The sequence below is a fragment of the Grampus griseus genome (assembly GCF_964374135.1).
Source record: "Grampus griseus genome assembly, chromosome: 6".
NCBI lineage: Eukaryota > Metazoa > Chordata > Mammalia > Artiodactyla > Delphinidae > Grampus > Grampus griseus.
This window is the reverse complement of record NC_139000.1, coordinates 90,085,664-90,103,183: the sequence shown is the minus strand read 5'-3', so window position 1 is coordinate 90,103,183 and position 17,520 is coordinate 90,085,664. Positions and strand designations below refer to the sequence as shown.

At 42.3% G+C, this 17,520-nt stretch overlaps 1 long non-coding RNA gene across 6 annotated transcripts in view; it reads right to left on the bottom strand.

The window, feature by feature from the left end:
* LOC309824322 overlaps positions 1 to 17,520 on the bottom strand; it is a 41,918-nt gene that overhangs the window by 15,274 nt on the left and 9,124 nt on the right. For all 6 annotated transcript variants that reach the window (XR_014296911.1, XR_014296912.1, XR_014296913.1 and 3 more), the window contains exons 2-6: positions 11,503 to 11,630; positions 9,718 to 9,824; positions 8,617 to 8,692; positions 7,501 to 7,631; positions 4,389 to 4,512 (exon numbers count right to left, since the gene is read on the bottom strand). This is a non-coding gene — a long non-coding RNA (uncharacterized lncRNA). The remainder of the gene's footprint in view (positions 1 to 4,388; positions 4,513 to 7,500; positions 7,632 to 8,616; positions 8,693 to 9,717; positions 9,825 to 11,502; positions 11,631 to 17,520) is intronic.

Here is a 17,520-nt window from a genome sequence, read left to right as displayed (position 1 = left end):
TGTGAATAAACCTCCTCTTTGCTGCAAACCTCAGCGTGTCAGTGTTTTGGCTTGCTGCGCCTCAGACAAAATGGTAGGGAGCTGTGGTAAAGGTCCCTTGCCTGTGAGGGAAGCTGGTTACTAGTAGTCACGTTGCGGATGTTTTCTCCTCCCGGGGTGGGGGGGCAGACGTCCTGCTCTTCCAGAAAGAAGGGAGAAAGGCAGGAGCTGGACCCTTGCTCTCAGGGTCACCGTCACCTAGGAGCTCGTTAGAAGCACAGAATCCAGGCCCCACCCAGAACTACTGAATTACAGCCTGCATTTAACAAGATCCACAAGAGAGGCATACCCACAGTAAAGTTGGAGAGGCACCAAGCTGGAGTCCACGTAGCAGAGAAGCAGACAGGATTCTAGACCACGCAGAGTGTTAAAGGCCAACAGTTTGTTTTCTATTCTCAAAACAATGTTTTTGAGCCATGTTTATGAGCAATGTCCCAACTTGCTTTTAAGGTTTCTTGTGTGAAGAATGGATTGGAAGGAAACAAGATATATGGACACTGGTTAGGACCTCATTGCAACAGACAGGCAAGTTCGGTATTAGGATGTTGAGGAAGAGTTGACAGATTCAGAAGAAATTCAGGAGATAAACTGAAGCGGGCTTAATGGGGTATGAGATGGAGGAAAGGAAGGTCTTAGGGAATTAAAGGGTTTACTACACGTATGAGCAAAGCCTCAAAATTAATCCTTTGAACGTACAGAGGTAGAGCTCTCAAAGGACACCGGTTAGGAAGCAACTGTACGCCCTTTATAATTCCAAGAGACGACACAGATCAACTGTTGCGATGGAAAATTCGGCGGTACCGGTGCCTTTTTTCACTCAAACTTAGTTCCAGTGACTATTACTCACATTTTCTGTGCCTAAACAACACAGCTTGAGGAACTGAAGGGGATTCCATCCTGGTAATTAAGGAGGGTCCCCAACACTGACAGTCCCATCTTAAAAAGCAGTCCCCCTGCATTTTACCCGAGGAGCAATGGCCAGAGCCTCCCTTTTAAAACGATGGGGAGAAACCAGAACATCACACACTGTCCCTTTCAGCTACTGTGAACTGAGCCGCGAGACGACCAGTACCCCCTAGCACAGCGCGGACGGGCCAGCGCGCGGGGGCCACTGTGACAGGCGACAGCACAAGAGACGAAGCCCAGGCCCAGGGGCTCTGAGCTCCACCGGCAACGCCCAGGGGCCAAGGCGTATTACCTTTCCGGGATGTGCTTCCCGCCCTTCCTCGTGGCCGACGAACTGGCTCATGTCACCCCCAAGATACCGCCCACCCAACGCCAGGACTGCCAAAGGCGCCAACCCGGCCTCCCCGGTGCCAGCACAAGGCCACGAACCACAGGCGCCTAGGCACAAGCCCACGCAGCTCGCGGACCTCCTCCTACCGCGCATGCGCCACCGCGGGGCGTCTCGAGATGACTCTCAGCACGCAGGCGGATTAACGCGCTTGATTGGTAAAGAGGATTCTGATGCCTGCAATTTCCCTCCTTAGCCGGAGGCTGGGAGCACACGTCCATTAGTTCGTGTGTGTACCCTTCAGAATTCCAATCATACGGGACATGGAAAGTTGTCCGACTCTCCCAGTTCCTTGTGTGGTTCTTCCAGATATTTCCCAAGTGCTTACATTCACACTTGTATCTTGTATGTAAGTATTGGTACGTAACAGGTATCCTGTAGTTTACAGAAGAGCAGCACACTAGACACATACTATATACATAGTCTACAATGTGTCTTGGATAGTGACGCTGTTATCTTTCTAAAATATAAACTTGGCTGGATTGCTCTGTTGCTTGAACATCTTCACTTAGCACAGAATACAGCCCAGGTTGTTAGCATAGCATTGAGAACTCTTTATAAACAAGTATCAGTCTGTCTCTCCAACTGAATTAGAAGTTCAAACTATGACTTCCAAGGACCTACATCATCCACCTCCCTCCTTTGCCCTGCCAGCCTCCCCTGATCTCATTCTCTACTGCCCTGCCCTCACTCACTTTCCCCTGTCCAGCCACACTGGCTTCCTTACTATTCCTCAAACATGCCAAGCACAGTCGTGCCTCAGGGACTTTGCACCTACTATTCCTTCTGCTTCAGAACACACCCTCCCACCCCATCTCCACTCTCCCAGAACACACCCTCCCACCCCATCTCCACTCTCCCAGAACACACCCTCCCACCCCATCTCCACTCTCCCAGATAGCCAATGGCTTGTTTCTCACTTCAAGGCTCTGCTCAATCGACATCTTAATAGAGGGGACTTCCCTGATCACCTACCACATTCCCTCACCTCTTCATCTTCTTTTGTTATTCTCCAAAGCACTTACCACCGCTTGACACTCCATATATTGACTTATTTATTCATCTCTCTCCCCCACTAGAATGGAAAGTACATAAGGGCAAGAACTTTGTTCTCTTCCTACTTCCTAGAACAGTGCCTTCAATTTAGAAGGTGTTATACAACTATTTGCTGAAAATCAATGTATGACTTCTTTGCCCTTTCACACTACCCTCTAGTCACACCAGAGGCTGCCCCTCCAGAGCACAAGTTCAAGCCCTGTGCCTTCTGTACCTGTCCCCAATACCTGGGCTGTCCTTTCCTCATTCCGGCAAAATCCTCTTCCCCCAAGCCCAGCTCAAACGCTGTCTCCTCAGTCAGGCCTTCCTCACTTTCTCCTCTATATTCCTGCTGCACTTGATTCTTTTATCATAATTAACCCACTTATACTCACTACATGTTTCTCTTCCTAGATAACTGTAAGTTGCTACTGAACAAAGACTTCTACTCACCTCTGTATCCCCGTGCCCTAACAACAAACCTATAAGGCTCTCGGTGTTTACTGAAACAATTTATTTTCTGAGTCTCTACCAATCCTAGGGAGTGCATAGTATAGTCTCCTCCTCATTATCAGTGAGCCTGGCACCTGTGGGAGGGCCTTACAGCAGAGGAGAGTCACCAATGGATCATAACTAAGGTCCTGAGACTGCAATGGCAGACAGCATGGTGAAGTTAGCCCACTGCATGCAGAAGACCCACAGAGGAGTCAGCATATGCAATGGACTACACTTGGTATAACATGTGAACAATCAAGGTTTACAAACGTGTTCTCATGCACTTGTAAGGATCTTCTAGCCCACGCGGAACAGACAGAACACACACAAAGGAGCCTGGAGGAAGTGAGTAGGCCGGCAGCTGCGCCCTAACATCTTAAGAGGGAACATTTCTGTGACTACAGTTTAAACAAATCAGATAATTTGCCTCCTTTCTAGACACCCTGGTTATCACAGGACAGGCCAAGCCTCTCAAGTTTTAAAGCTAAAGTACACGGAAGATCTGTGAAGAGGGCTTAAGATATTTAAGAGCTAGTACCTGCATTAAGCAACCAGGTTATAGAATGAAAATTTATCTTGAAATGCCTGTCTCTCCCTCTCTCTCTCGCCTCCTATCCCCTATCTTCCCACCTCCATCTCTATTCCTTCTCCCCTACTCCCTGTTTTATGTATATACGTGCATCATTTTATATATACATGGAATATTTACTGTCTGTTACGTTTATTTAATAAAGTGCACACTCCTCAGGCTAAATTTAGAAAGAGGACAAAATGAACACTTTCGCATGGGCGTCAGTGGTGTTCCAAAGACAAAAGATTCCTCAGCCTTAAAACATGGCAAACACCACGTTCCTTCTGATAGTTAGATGCTAGAAAAAGGCAAGTGGATCCTTAAAATTCACACGCTATTAAGACCTACTATCAACAGAGTAGATCTTAAAGCGGAAACAAGAAAACACCAGCCTTTTAAGTTCTTCCTGTCTGAAGATAAGAATAAGAGGTGGTAGTGTTCTTCCTCACTTGCACCGAAGTGTAAAAGCGGCAAAAATATCTTCAACACATATATGATGAGGAAGCCGCTCTTCTGGTCCACTCTGTTTTGTTTTGCTTCTAGGGATCTGTCTCACTCGGAACCTTTGCTTTTTGTTTTCTCTTTTATGTACGCTAAGAACCCGAGAGTCTTAACCTTTTCTTCCACCTCTCAACCAATAAATAGGACACAAGAACATTTTTATGTTTTTATGTATTTTCCATTCAAATTTTTAAAAAAGAGATAAGTAAGCTAGCTCCGTTCATATATCTCACAAAAATCACTTTCCAAACTAAACTAAATTGTTTGTGACCATAAACAGGAAAAACACCGTACTCTATTAGCACCATCTGACATTTCCACCTTAATGTTACCAAACACAACTTGACACTAATGTCAGAACTATTAAAAATGTTAAAAACCCCCAAGCCCACTCAAAATGCATACCAAAGTTCAGGTAAAGGAAAAACAAAAACAAAAACAAAAGCAACTCACCGTTATCTTTATGTTCTTTCAGAAACCCATTAACAGCACACTGGAATTTAAAACTAGCGTCGTCATCTGACACCTGATGCCCAATTGTACAAATTTTTAAATAAGGAATAGTTTCTGGTAAGTCCTATAAGGCAAAACCATGAAAATATGTATTATTTCCTTTGTAGGGAAAGAATAAAAAATTAATTAGAGAAGGCAGACTATAAACCAGGAGAGTACATTAAACTTTGTATGTCAGTCATTCTGATGAGAGCCATTTTTTCCAAAGCTGCTTTAACCAGTAATTATCACTTGATTTTCATTAAAACTGCAGAACGGACAGTTACCAGGCATGCAAAAGGAAAAGCAAATCTATGTGAATGAATGCACATGTAACTCAAAATGATATAAAGAGGTCTACCTACACTTATGTTCTATCTTACATTTCAAGGGCCATAAAGCGGCTGTGATTTAAGGAGAGTAGTAGAACAGAGTCGGAAGAACTTGGATTCGAATTAGGAAATAGAGGCAATTTCAGGCATTGTTGAGAACTGGTATTCTTGAGGTGGGAGAAAGTAGACTATCAATAGAAGACAGAAAAGGATAAGTGAAAATTCTCTAGTTCTGAATTTAAATGGAAAGTAGCAGCAGGAACCTATGACGTATTTTAAAAATATTAAAAACAAACATACATATTTCCTAGCTCTGACCACTGAAAAAGTCTAGAAACAACTGATGTCATGTCAAAAGGACTCAGGAGTCACCGAGAAGCTCCAACTGGCCAAAGACAGGGCCTCAGTTAGAATAATAACTGTAACGGAGTCCACGGTGATAGGAATAAATAAAATTTTACAAAACTGCTCACCACTGGAGGATATTTGTGAATCAACTCATTATTCTGAAAACTGTTAAATAAAAGAAGAGAATCATGCCTCTACAACTGGGCAACCAAACAGCTGATGAGGGGAATCTTCTCCTCGTACAAATATACCCAGCTAATAAGTGAAAAAAAGAACAACAGAATTCACCATTCTTTGAAGCCTCAACTGAATTAATGGATGTAGCTATGAATCATCAGTGACTGCTAACACCACAGAAAGACACAATTATATATGTCTCCATGGAAGAACACATCATCACCTATGAAACTGTCTCGCCAAAACAAAACATGCAAGCTTCATTCGGATCAACTACCAATTTACAGGAAATAAAAGGACTGAAGAATATGTTACCAACACATGGAATGTAATCATCGACATCTAGATGGGAAAGATTACCTGGTTTCTTTAAAAACAAAATTCAAGGAGGAAAAAAAAGTGAGAGAGACATGGAGGGAGAACCTATAGATTAAACAAGACTTCAGAGACCTAACAATCCACGGCAAAGTGTGGACCTTATTGGGATCTAATTCAAAATTCTTATAAACCATTTTTTATGACGTTTAGGAGACAACTGCAAATTTGAGCACTCCCTGGGTATTTAATATTAAAAATGATATTAAGGAATAAAAGTCCTATATTTTAAATGCACGTACCAAAAACGTACAGGTGTAATTACATGCTGTCTCGGAGCTGCTTCAAGATAATATGGAATGGGGTGAAACAGGTGGGGGTACAGATAAAACATGACAGCCATCAGTTGGTAAATAAGAAAGCTGGATGAGTTCATGGGTATACAAGGAACACTCACAGTACTTTTATACTTTTGTATATGCTTAAAATTTGTGATAATTGTTTAAAAACAAGACGACCCTGTAGAAAACAGTTTGGCACTTTCTCAAAGGTTAAGTGTAGAGCTACCGTATGATCCAACAACTCTGCTACTACCTACGCTGCACATCTAACAGAACTGAAAGCAGGGATTTGAACAAATATCTGTACACCAATGATCATAGCAGCATGATTCACAATACCTACAAGGTGGAAAACAACCAAGTGTCAATCAACCGTTGAATAACAAACTATGGTCTATATACACACAATGCGATTTTCTAAGCCAAAAAAGAAACGGCATTTCGTTACGTGCTATAACATGGATAAACCTTGAAAACATGATGTTTAGTGCAATAAGCCAGACACAGAAGGACAAATACTGCAGATTCCACTTACACGAGGTACCTAGAATAGGCCAATTCACAGAGACAGAAAATAAAATAGAGGTTACCAAGGGTTGGTGGGAGGGAAAATGGGGTTGTTACTGTTTGATGGTTACAGAGTTTTTGTCGAGGATGATGAAAAAGTTTTGGTTATAGACAGCGGTGATGGTTACACAACACTGTAACTGTACTTAATGCCACTGAACTGCATATTTATAAATGGTTAAAATAAATATGATTTCTCTATATTTTACCACAATAAAAAAAAAGGAATAACAGAGCTGAAATTTCAATTCTTCCTTTTCCGAGAGTCAGTTTCATCGTCTGTAAAATTAGTAATTGTAGTTGTCTATCCTCTGAGCTTAGTGCAGGGTAAGCACTCAGTAGGAGATAGCAGTACTACTTCCACTTCAAGAGCAAAGGATTGCTGTGAAGATTAACTAAGTCAATGGATATGAAAGAACTTTCTAAATGGCAAACTGCTCTACAAATATTAAAAGACATTAGGTGTTACTGTCTCCCAAGGCCATGGAACAGGTCAGAAGAAGGATAATTCTTTTGCACTGGAATGTCCTACATGGGCCAAGAGAATCTATGGGTTTCTGTAGTATATCAGAAGGCATTAGGAAAAGGAAGCATAAAACTTAGAGAACAATTGTCTTTTACAGTGATGCTTAAACACGCTCAAGCAACTGCTTAAAGTAAGTGCTAAAGACATAATGGACATACCTTTCCTTTTAGGATACTACTGTAACTACTAAAAGTTTACTTCATTTTCAAAATATAGAACATGGAAGCTTATAGAATTTCTTAAGCATATCTAGAGCCTACTGCCAAATACTATAGTTCAATTCATATCTTTAATCTCATTTTGAAACAGCAATTACAAATGTGTATTTAAGGAAACCACTAGCTTCCCTTTTTGAACCCACGAGAGAAGGCCAGGATTCACCTTAGCATAAGATGATAATTACTGAACTACCATGAATTATTACAGTATCAGAAAGAAGGTCATTTTCAATTACGGCTTCCATTTACCTCTGGCTTGTAATAGCGGCGAGTATTTGTTAAGTCAATAATCAGCCCAAGTTCTTCATTCTGTCCTTGGATTTTGTTAAGAGATCCAAGGGGGAGAAACGTTCTTCTGGAGCAAGATTCTTTTCAAAACTCTGTCAGAAAGAATAAAATAAGGAAGAACATATGTTTAAAATCCTTTACTACATTATCCATTTATTCAAACCCTGTGATGCTAACATATGAGATTCAAAGTAAAGTTTCCTCCTCTGGAGTTTACAAGCGATATTACAATCCTTTCTTCCAGAGAGATTAGACGGAAGAAAATAAGCTCACTTCTATAGAGTTATTTCTGTGTTTGTTTATTTCATGTTGGTCTCCTAACCTGACTCTAAACTCCCAGAAGGCAGGGACCACATCCATTTTGCCTACCACTGTATTGCCAGCTCCAAGCAGAGTGCCTGAAAATAAGACACAGAAATAAATACTTCTTGAATATCTACATATAGGAAGGATGGCTTTCACTGCTAAATATTCTTTCATGTATTTGGCTTATACATGTACCCTGTTCCATTGATCTCTTTGGTTATTCAAGTGTCAGCAACACACACTTTTTTTAAAATTAGTAGACTCGTTTTAGAGCAGTTTGAGATTCACAGCAAAACTGAGCAAAATGTACACAGTTCCCACTTACACCCTCTCTCCTTCACCCCACACAGCCTTCCCCATTATCAACATGCCATACCAGTGTGCTTCATTTGTTAGAATTCATGAACCAACACTGACACATCATTACCAATCAAAGTCCATAGTTTATTGCATTCATGGTACAAGTAACTGACTATTTCTTTATTTCTAGTATAGTCATCCCCAAACATTTACATACTGAGATACATATTACTTTCTTATAAATTACTTTATTCTTTATTTATAGTTAGGGCATTGCATTGTTTTTTTTGTTTTTTAATTAAGTACAAAAGTTGGTTGTATTTGTCTATGAATCCCATTTCTGGATAGTAAAAGAGGTATTAAAAAGTATTTGCTATAAAAAGGGAAAATGGAGTACGACAGGGTTGAGAGCCAGGGCTCTATATGGTGAATTCAGATTTCTGGAAGAATACGGTATTAACTTTTGCTCACCTTTTTTAAAGGAACTTTGAAAGCAGTGAAACGAGTCCCAGGCATCCGCTGTTCAACTGGGAGATAGTCTTTCCACCTGTTAATATATTTTTTGTTAGGCAAATTGTATGTTAGGCTGTTTCCCTGCATAGGATGAATGCGCCTTGAAAATGGAAATCATATCCCTCTACATCGGCTCCCAGGTGGTCCCAGCGTCCCGACCCCGACCCCGGCCGCGACACACTTTCCACAAACTGACACACACGGAGCCCGCGCGAGGGCCGGGTCGCGCGGGCCTCCCCGCCGGGTCGCCTGGAGGCCGGTCCCCCGCAAGCCGAGCGCACGAAAGGGCGCCCCAAAGGCGCCGGCCCAAGGCGCCCGCTGCGCTTTCCCTTCGGAAGGTGGGCTGCGGGGCCCAAGCGTAAACCCTGACACAAGGAACACGCGCACCACACCGCCACGGGGGACGAGAGGCCGGGCGCCCACCTAGCCGGACACGCTGCATTTCTGGAATCACCGGACGCCTGTGTACATTTCCGTCTGGCCTGTCATTTTCCAAAGGCCACTCAAGATCAGGGGACAGAACGCCTCCTCTCCAAGTGTCCTGCCAGCCCACCCACTCAAGATCAGAGGGACAAAATGCCTAACTAAAACAAAACAAAACAGAAACACAATAAAACTGGAGAGAGGGAGGAAAGGGTGACCTGAAAAAAAAAACAACAAAAACAAACTAAGCACGTTGACAGCGCTAAGAATAAACTACCAGGAAAAAGAAACCCTACATGTCAGATCCTAAAGTACAGAAGGGCAAGCCCGCCGACATTCCAGGCCCGGGGGGACCGGGGTCCCCAGCCCTGCAGAGCCAACCGCAGACCGGCTCGGGCGCCCCGCAGAAGCGCGGAGTCCCCGCGGCCGAGTCTGTGCCCCCCGGCCGGCGCCGGCTCCCCTCTGCCCACCCTGCGCGCGGGGGCTGGAAACTGCCGCGGAGAACCACGGCGGGGCGGGAAGGGGGGCTCCAAAGAGGGTCTGGCGACTCGAGTCGCTCCGTTTCTCAGTGGGCTCAGCGCGCGCCGTTGGGGAAGAGGAGCTGGGTTCCGGGAGGAGGGGACGGGCGGCACTTACGTAGACCGGCAGCGGCCACGGGCAGACGGCGGGCTCGGTCCCCAAGAGCGACTCCAGCCTCAGCTCCAGCTTCTCCCCCATGTCTTCGCGCGCGGCCCATATAGCAACTTTGAATTTTAATAATAAATACATATATGTATCAAACATTAATAAAAGAATAAAATGATCCAATATGAGTACATTTGCTCTTGTTTTGCAATTAGTTCCAGGATTCTATTTTAGATTACTACTTCATATCTGCGAGAGTTGGGTGTGTGTTTGTGTGTTTGGTTTTGTGGAAGCTGCATTGTGCTAAATTTTACATTTCTTTCTTGAATTAAATGGCTTTTGTTATCCCTTGGGAATACAGCAACAGCAGATTACTGAAGACAGCGACAGCAGATGACTACCTACCAGTGGAAAAGTGTAAGTAGCAATTGTAGCCGCTAGTGATTCTGAAATTGCCTTAACTTTGTCCTTATAAAAGTGCTCCAAGAATTACACAAATCCACAGATTTGCTATCCATATTCAAGTCATTTATGTAGACAAAGAATGTAGCCAGCCTTATCGGTAACACAGGATGTTATAGCCATCAAGCCATCAGCCACTGAAGCCACACCCAAAGCCGCACCCTGAGGGGATTCAGGATGGAGAAAACAGGATACTGGCCCTAGATAATTAAAGTGAACATCAAGGGACTGATTTCCAGGAGACCAGATTCTTGCATCTCACCATATATAGAAAAGTGCTACATTTATTAACTTAAGATGTCTAGTTTCTTTAATTAACAGTAATCTTTTGATGTTCCAACTACCTGGTTTTTTTTTTTGGAAGAACCTCTAAATACCCTGCGCCCTCCCTTACCTCTTCACAGCTATCTGAGAGGCTGTCTCCTGATTTCAGTCCTCAGTATGTCCTCCACATAAAACGTAATTCTCAATTTCTAGGTTGTGCACTGAAGTCAACACACGAAAATACAAGGATAAAACACATTTTCTACCATATTAAATTTTTTCGTTCATTAATTCATCCCTAAGTCATTCAACACGCATCTTCTTATTGAATACTGATGAGGGGTCAAATGCTATGCTAAACACTCAGTATATAACTGCAAACGAGATGGATAGGCCCTGATTTTGATGTCACTACTATCTTTTGTCCTGCCATATAATGGGACAGCTTCATTATTCCCTTTACCCTAAGTTTTTATCACAAATTGCTAATGAAAATAAAGCTGTTAGTGGAGTTTCAACATGCATAGGTCAATGAGAACACAGAACTCCCCTTTCGCATGCCCCATTCTCCTCCTTCTAACTCCCTATGTGAACTCACTTTGTGCCAAGACCAAGAAGCTGTGCCCCAATAAGAACCAAGCTGATTTCCTCACACTGACTGGGGCTATTGCTCACTTAGAAGACTTGATGCTTAATTTTGATAAGCAACTAGAAGACCATGGAGACAACCTATAAAAATGATTTGTCTTGGGAGAAAATACTAAAGTGGGTTAATGTGCTGTTCCACATGTCTAACCTCCTGGGATTCAACCACAGGCACCAAGATCACCAAGTGTACTTGGCAACAATGAGCTAAAAATTAAAAAAAAAAGCATCATACTGTTATTGTATTCATTTTCCCCCAAGGCACTCTCTGATAAGCACCACAACCTCTAAGGGAATTGAGAACAGCTTCCTTGTGGGGTAGGTTATATAATATATATGCATCTTTTTCCAAGCAGTTAAATCATATCCAGCTATCAGCACACCTTACTTAAGGTGGTCGTAATGTATGAGATTAAATGTTCCTACCTGATTGGAAACCTTCTTGTCCTCAATTCATTGGCTGTACTGGATTTGTTTTTCTTGGGTCAGACCTTCAGACTTCTACCAGAAATCGTTCCTTTGGGGAAACCAGGCCTTCCCAGAAACTCAGGAAACTGAAATGGAGACAGCAAGAGAGAAGGAAATTATTTGGACATATAGACCTCAATTGTTTGGTTTTAAGTAAACGTCCAAGCAAACATCTTCTAAATGGTATAATAACTTTAGGGAAATTCACGGTTTATAAGTTTGTGTACTCATGAACTGAACATATTATGATAAGAGTACAGGTTGCATTTTGTGTCTTCAACTCAAGCAAAGGCTTCAAAAAAGGCCCAGTTATCCTTTGTTCATTAAGACACAAAGAGAGGGCAAAAAGGGCAAGTGTCAAAGTCTTTTTCTTTACAATTTACTTGCTTTCTTCAGTCTTCAACAAGATCTTCAGGAAATTAACTTTACTAAAGTTAATTATTCATAAAATAAACATAGGAACCTGCAGAAGACTATTTCACACAGACGTGTAATGTACAATATCCATTGCATACATGCACCATGAGCTTGTCTTTTCTAGCACTGGCATACACAAAACTCTGTGTGTGTGTGTGTGTGTGTGTGTGTGTGTGTGTGTGCGCGCGCGCACATGTGTGTCTTTTTTTGTGATGGAGCCATAGGGAGAAAATAAATCTATTGGCTGCAATTCAGTGATGTAGAAAGATTTAAGGGTAAAGGAGAAGGTTACATCAAGTGAAACAATAAAGTCATGAGGTTGTGGTTCCATAATAATAACAACAGCAGTCTTCTGTAACCAAGGGAGCAGGCTCCTCAAATTATAGTCACACCTGTTAGACCATCTGCCCATACATTTCACACCATCATTAATGGAAAACAAATGGCACTGTCTCTCCTTCCCTTTATCCATTGGCCGTCCTCATATAAACTCTTTTTCTCTTCAAGGTCATGCTCTTTCCTATCTGTTTAAAAATATTAGGATTTAGGAGGAGTGATACATAATGTGCCGTGCCTTGGTACTTGTACCAGTGACGGCTGTGTAAGCAGCACTGGGTTGTTAGGAGGCTATCAATTGAATTCCCCTAGAAGCAGAACTTGAGGCAATAATTTGAGTGCAAACTGCTTATCTGGGAGGTGCTTTCAGAAAACTCAGAAGTGGAGTGGGAATTGAGAATGGAGGCATGGAAGGCAGCCAACAGAGGTGCATTACCGAATAAAAATTACTCCTGCAGGGAACTGCTGCCAGTACTTCAGGGGAGTTCTGTGAAACTCTACAGAACATGTCTCAGAGTTATCCCAAGAATCGGTGAGAAACTTGAAGTACCTATCTTCCAGTCCCCTCTGTCCTTGGTTGAAAGCTACACCCAGATACATTAACTCCTGTACACTTCTGGCCTGCCCTAAGGTGGATAATTGCAGGTGGCAGCATGATTCTATCAGCATATACTGGAAGGATGAGTGCTGGGGAGATATGAGTGGAGCATCAAAACCATCTAATACAGTCGGGGCAGGAGATATCAGTTATTGGCTAGAAAGTCCAAATGGATAACCTTAAATTCCTGGGTTTATGGTTTTACTTTGAGGTATTTAAGCATGATGTATGAGTAAAAATTTCCTCTGTTAAATCAAGTTTAAGGTCCTCAATCCCTAATCTTCTGGAAAACGGTGGTATCTTTTAACAGATTTTGGAAAGGTAACATGATTAAGATTTCAAATTGACCATTCATTCATTCACTCATTCAACAAACATTTATTGAACACCTAAAGTATGTCACGGGTTAAACTAGGCACCAGTGTTACTGTTACTAAAATCATTAGAGTGCCACCTAGAATTCAATGTACTGTGACACTCAAATAAGAAAATCCATAGTTACCGTACAAGATATTACAGAGTGCTACAGGAAGACACGGTAAGACCTTAATTCACGCTGTGGACAGTAGTATATGGGCGATATCAGTAGGGCTTCCTGTAGAAGGCAATTGAAATGGATATGTAACATGAAGGAAGGGTGAAGTTTTGAGGAAAAGAGAAGATAAATTCACGGTTGCCAGAAAATGAATGGTTAAGGATCAGTCCAGAAAGGAGTTCCATTCATAATCAGTATAAGAAATGCTCACTGGGGCTTCCCTGGTGGCGCAGTGGTTGAGAGTCCACCTGCCGATGCAGGGGACACGAGTTCGTGTCCCGGTCCGGGAAGATCCCACATGCTGCGCAGAGGCTAGGCCCCGTGACCCATGGACACTGAGCCTGCGTGTCCGGAGCCTGTGCTCCGCAACGGGAGAGGCCACAACAGTGAGAGGCCCGTGTACCGCAAAAAAAAAAAAAAAAAAAAAAAAAACAGAGAAATGCTCACTGGAGTGTAGGAAAAGAAGACAATGGAGAGTGTGGTAGAAGCCAGATCATGCATGGTCCATGTATGTATAGTAAGTGCTATGGTCTAGTCTTTGTGTTCCCCTCCAAATTCATACATTGAAATCTTAATTTCCGTAGCTGATAGTATTAGTAGGTGGGGCCTTTGGGAAATGATTATGGTATTAGTGCTCTTATAAAAGAGACCCCACAGAGCTCCCTAAGCTCTTCTGCCATTTGAGGATACAATGAGAAGTCTGTGATTCAGAAGAGGGCCCTCATCTGACCATACTGGCACCCTATTCTTGAACTTGCAGCCTCCGGAACCGTGAGAAAAAAAAATTCCTGTTGTTTAGGAGCCACCCAAGCTGCAGGATAATCTTACAGCAGCCCAAAAGGACAAAGAGAGTTTGGATGGGAGCTTTTACTCCAAGAAAGATGGGAATCCGTTGAAGGGTTTTACCTGGTAACTTAGAAGAGAGAAAAGTTTCATAACACAGTCAGGTATTTTTATAAGAAAAATTTGCTTCTTTTTCAGAAAGATCACTCTGGAAATACTGTGACTAGATTTTTGGAGAAGTGTGATGGCAGACCCGGATATAGAAAGATGAGTTAGTAGTCCATTAATATAAGTCAAACAAGAAAGTGGATATAAAAAGTGTGAATTTGTGGCTGAGAGTTCTTTTCTTTTACTACTTGAAAAATGTTATGTCAATGCTTCTGACTCCATAATTTTAGACACGAAATATGCTGTCATTGGAACTGGTTTCTCAATAAGTGATGCATCGTTTCTGCCTGTCCACTTTCGAGATTTGTTTTGTCTCTACTTTTCAGAAGTTTAATTACGACGCGTCTTGACAAGGATACCTTTGTTGTTTTCCTCTTTGGATTTGCTCAGATTCTTGAATGTGTGCTTATGTCTTCTAAAAAATTGGGAACGTTTTAGTCATTATTTCTTTGAATACTTTGTCAGTCCTACGTGCTCTCTTTTTTCATTCTGGAACTTTGATGATATGAATGTTAGTGCTTTTGTTACTGTTTACAGGTTCTTGAGATCCTGTTCTTTCTCCCATCTCTACCCCTCAGCCTATTTTTCTCTGTACATTTGGTACACTGTATTGATCTCTTCGAAGTTCATGATCCTATGCTTTGTAATCTCCAGTCTACTCTTGAGCAAAGTTTTTTGATTGTTGTATTTTTCAGTTCTACTGTTCTCATTTGTTTTTATTTTTATAACTTCTAGTTCTTTGTTTACATTTTCTATTTTTCCCATTTCCGTCAAGGAACACATAATTGCTAACTGAAGCATTTATGTGACAGCTTATTTAAAATCCCTGTCTGATAATTTCAATAGATGTTTTATCTCAGTGCTGGTGTAGGTTTATTGTCTTTTCTCATTTATTCTGTGATTTCCTGGCTCTTGGTGCCATGAGTATTTTTCAATTGGATTCTAAACATTGTGAGTTATTACATGACTCTGTATCCCACTTAATTTTATTATTACTTTTTAGAAGGAAGTCATCCTATTGGAGGTGTAGTATGAGGACTGGGGGGTTACGTACAGATTTCCATTGGGCCCTACTGTCAATACCCCAGCAAAAGTGGGCACTTACATTCTCTCACTGCAGACAGATCAAGTAGAAGTTCAGCTATCCTATTGGCCCTTCTGACACCTTCCCCCCAAAAGTGGGAACATTAATATCATTGTGTTGCCTTTTAGTAGGAGTGGAAGTTCATCTCCCCAGTAGATTTCTTGACACCAGGGGAGGGGAGAAGTGAAGTGTTTGCTGTCCTTCCTCCCACTTCATTCCTTCTTGTTGATGCCGGGTGTGGGTAGAGGGTCAGCTACCTGCTGGCCCCACTGACACCAGGGTAAGAGGAAGAGAACTGCCAACTAGCCCTGCTTGTGCCATCTCATTCTGTCTTACTGCCTCAGGACGGTTATGAGGATTCAGCACCCCATTGGGTCTCACTGGCACCATGTGTTGGGGGTTAGTGGGGTGCCTACTCCCTCCAACCTGTAACATCCTATTCTTATTGATGTCAGGGAGAGACGGAGGCTAGGTCCCACCATTGGACCCCACGACTGTGTGAGGGCAGCCCAGTGTTAACTAGCCTGTCAGGCACCACCTTTGAAAGTCTCTTTGCTAATGCAAAGGGGTGGAGGCTCAGCTCACCACTGCACCATACTGAAACAGTCCTGGTGGCGAATCAGAGCGCTGCCTCTTCTGGAGGGCAGGAGTGGGGTGGTGTGGAAGATCAAATCCTAGCTTGGCCCAACTGAAACCACAGGACATAGGGGACGGGTGCAATATTCCACTGGCACTTGGCTCGAGTAGTGTGTATATTATTGCCCAAATGCTTTTCTCTCTTTGGCAACCCCTTTCCTCACACCTTGGCTAGGGGGAACGGGGGTTTTGTGTTTTCTTTTTTGAAGCTTTTTCGTCTGTTGTTCTGTTGGTGGTTATTGATTGGGGGTTCCTGTATACCCTCTCCAGGATGTATGGGAAGCAACAGGAAACACAGGGGACTCATCACCATGTTATTCCTCAAGTCCCAAAGTCCTTAGTTAAGTCTGCCTTCTCATTTCCACCTTTCAGTGTCTTCCTATGTTTGTCTGTTGTTATGTTCAGGGTTTTAGTTTTAAGTGGAAGAACCTGGGAGAAATGGGCTACTTCATCTTCTTGGAAGCAGAGGTCTGGAGGCCTATGGATGTTACAAAGTGCTGCTGACTGTAAATTAAAATTTGATGATATACACCTTGCCCTTTCAGAATTATTCTGCTAGATGATGTGGCTTCCCAAAGTAGCTACAATTTGATTTCCATACTTCTAAAAGTCAAGTGTTTTGCTGGAGTTGAAATTTAAAGATAAGCAAGAGATGAGGCTAAAATGGTCTATGTGGTAACAGATTAAAGTTGGAAACATCAATATACATTCATGTTTAGCTTAATATTGCTTCATATTACCTTAATACACATGGTTATGTAGAGAGATACTTATAGATGTGTGCATATACATGGGTAATGTACACACATGTTATCTCTTTGCTCTGTCAGCTGAGAAGATCTAGAAGCAATGACATCCGGGCAGCAATCAGCACACCCCACACCCAGATCCTGCTGTCTAATACTGTGCTCCACTAAAAAGACCTGGTTATCCTTGAAGAAGTAGCTGATTCTAGGACTGGGGCAGTAAATATACAAGATTTATATACAAGACCATCTTATAGTGTCAGAAAGTAAGGAAGTTCCAAAAAATTATATAGGATGGGGATACCTCAGAGTGGCACACGAGCCACTGAACTGAAAAGAGTTCACAAGGGTCAGGACTAGAGCAATTTGAGGAACAAAGTAACTAACGTAGAATTAGATTATAACCCAAAGTATAAAATAAAAATCCATGAGTTCTTCTGATATAAATAAATGATTGGATATGTAAATAAATGTGGGAGAATAGATAAATCTCCAGTGCAAAAGAATTCCAAATAGTTTATGTAGTACTCCATCTTAAGCATAACTCTCCATTCCTTAGTTGTGGGCTGAGCATATTGACTTCCTTCCAAAAAGTACAATATGGAGAAGGGAAAACAGTAATTTTACAATGGAGAAACCTGAAAAACACTACCTCAGCCTGGTGATCAAGGTT